Here is a 3,234-nt window from a genome sequence, read left to right on the forward strand (position 1 = left end):
GCTCGTCCGTGGCTCTGGTTCGTGACCCTCTTTGGGGTTCAGAGAGTCTGAGTCGAGTCTCTTGCAGTTGAGAATTCCCGGCACCAATAAGCTTGAGGGACTTCCCAGGATGACCAGCTGTGCCCTGCCCCCTGGCTGCAGCCACGTGGGCAGAAGGTCAAAAATTAAGACTCAGAGAAATTGGAGGTATGCCACCAAAAGCACGATCAACAAAAGATGAAATGGATACACTGGAAATATCAAAATTAAAAGGACACCATTAAGAAAGTGAAAAGACAACCCACAGGATGGAAAAACATATTTGCAGATCCTACATCTGACAAAGAACTTGCAACCACAACATGTAAAGAACGTTTACAACTCAACGACAAAAAGGACAAAGATTTAATAGACATTTCTCCAAGGAAGATATGCAAATGGAAAAGAAGCACGCGAAAAGGTGCTGACAGCGCCGCTCATCAGGGAAACGCAAACCAAAACCATGTGAGACACCACGCCACACCCACCAGGACAGCCAGGACCGAACGTCACAGGACGGCAGGGGCGCGGAGCCTCCCACACGGCCGGCGGGCTGTGAGGTGGGAGTCCACGTTGAGAACTCCTGGCGCTCAGTGGGCTCGTTCCTCTCGACGCGAAACAGAGGCCCCACGTGACCCAGGTGCGAACCCAAGAGAACTGGAAAGCTGTCCACAGGCTTGTGCGTGAACACCCACAGCCGCCTGAGAGAAGAAGCAAGCCAGGTGTCCACCAGCAGATGAACAGACCAACAGAACGGGGTCCATCCACACCACGGAGGAATGACGCCCTGACAAGCTGCAACGTGGATGAACCCTGGACACGCTACGCTGAGTGAAGGAAGCATACGTCACGGGACGCCCTTCACACGAAATGTCCCAAACAGGGCCATCCATGGAGGACGAACACAGGTCGTGCGGCTCCCTGGGGGTGGCGGGAAGACGGTGGGTGGTGGACTTGCTCTCTGAGGAGGGCGAAGATGTTCCGAAGTTGCCAACGATGGCTGCGCACATCTATGAAAATGCTAAGAATCATGAGTTGCACACGCCACGTGGGTGGATTGCGGGGCATGTGAACTAGATCTCCATACAGCTCAAGAACGAATTTAAAGAAAACAGTCACCAGCGAGCCCAGGTCAGGGTGGAACAGGTGTGGGGTTTCTGCTTTACGGTCCCACTGCCTCACGCCGCGTGACAAGGTGGCCGTGAGGACAGACACCAGGCAGCCCCAGCCTCACGCCACCCGCCTCCCCAGGACCCTCGCTCTCCCTCTGGGCCTTCTCCAGACCTTGTGACATCTGCACGGAACAAGAGCCAGAAAGAACGAGGCTCAGTGGCCTCTGCCAGCACACCTGGCTGGGCTCCCAGCCAGCACCCCTCCGTGGAGTACGGGGAGTCCGGCTTTGCAGCCGCTGCACCAGTGAGCACGCAGGTGTCACGCACAGCCCCATCCAGGAGCGGATCTGCACACGGCGTCGCACGCCTACCCGAGCTGCCGCCGCACGTGGACATAAACACGATGCCTTTGGAAAGGCTGTAATCCCCGAGTGGTCACTTTCACAATAGCGTCATCATTATTGTTGTCGCAAAAACATTAACAAGACACATGAAACCACAAGATGACGAGCCTTTATATTCTCAGTTGGGATCAAAGGCGGTATGGATGGTGGAGAAGGAGAGGGAGGGCTGGGAAGAGCCTGGAGCGCTGCTGAGAGAGGCTCCGACCCCGGCCTGGAGCTGGGTGCCCCATGGAAGGCGGCCGTCACCAGGGTCAGAGCCTGGGCCGCCTGCAGGTCCGGCGGAGACCTGTCCCCCAGGGCTAGGGACGTCTGCTTGCATGGAGTGGCCCACTCTGCGGCCAGGCCTTTAGAAGGGACGAAGGGAAGGGCTCATGGGCCAGGCTGCCCACAGCACTGTTCACGCCTGTGTTCACAGCCCCCGGGTGCAGCTTGGCTCCAGGCTGAGGGTCGGCCCGGGTCACAGGAGCAGCTCTCCAGTTCAGCCTCCCACCCTGTCGCTGACCAGCTGTGCGCCTGCGGGAACCACGGGGCCCCGTGGGCCGCTGTAAAATGGGGCGATGCCAGCACCAGAAACCACACAGCCTGGAACCTGGACCAGATGGTGTGTGTGAACTGCCCCCGGGCTGCCTGGACAGTAGCTCCTCAATGTGTGTTGTGCGGGGGCTGGGCGCTGGGGGGCCAGGCAGCGGGGCGGGCTGCAGCGGTGAGCTGGGGAGGCCCAGCTCCGTTGAGGGGCTGACCTCAGCCACCCACGGCAGCCCACCTCCAGGGCTTGGTGCCGGCCCTGGGCTATGTGGGGTCACCACACCACCACAGACTGGAGATACGGCAGTGACACAGAGCGACGGGCACCTGCTGAGCTGAGGCCCCTGCAGGAGGTTCAGGTGCTTGGCGGGTGTTCGGGGGTTCAGCTGAACGGAAGGGAGAGGCAAGCGGGGGCCCAAGCAGGAGGTGAGGCAGGGCAGTCTCCGGAGGCAAGCGGGTAGGGGCCGATGCAGGGCAGGCGCTGCAGGGAAAGAGCAGGGAGAGCGCCCAGGGGCTGGGCGATGCGGAGGGGGCCGAGCGCAGGAGACCCCCTGCCCACTGCCCAGGAGTCCAGCCAAGGCCAAGGGGATGGGGGGCAGGGCGAAAGCAGCCCTGGAGCCCCACCCCAGCCCTTCCCTGTCCTTGATGAACCCGAGGCAGAAAGAGGCCAGCGGGTCCCCTCCAGCCGGGCCAGGACCTGCAGTTGGCTTTTCCCAGAGACCCCCTCCTCTACCTCCTGTTCCCGCCAAAGGACCCTCCCCAGGGGCCTCCTGTCCACTCGGATCCCCCCACCGTCTCTCCAAGACCCAGGCTACCACCAGACAGGGAAGCCGGTTGCCTCTGAAGTCCCGGGTGGTGCCCCAGGGTCCTCTCCTGCAAGTGGAAGGGCCTCTCGGGCGCCTCCAGAATGGGGGGTGCGGGGACACGGGGTGAGAGGTAGGGTGGGGTGGGGAGCTGTCCCCCACAGGGCCCGCGCAGAACCGCGGGGACTACTGCACCCTCGACACCCTAAGAGGCCGCCTGCCCCGGGTCCTCGTCGCCGCCTGGCGCCAGCCGCCTACGCCCCTGGTTTGGCTCCGCCCCAGCGGGAGGCGGGCGGGAGTCCCGGGGGCCGGTGCGCTGCGGGCGGCGGCCGCGAGGGGCGCTGCGGGGGCCGCGGTTAAAGGCCGGGCACG

The sequence above is a fragment of the Tursiops truncatus genome, chromosome 3 (genome assembly GCF_011762595.2).
Source record: "Tursiops truncatus isolate mTurTru1 chromosome 3, mTurTru1.mat.Y, whole genome shotgun sequence".
Classification (NCBI taxonomy): Eukaryota; Metazoa; Chordata; class Mammalia; order Artiodactyla; family Delphinidae; genus Tursiops; species Tursiops truncatus.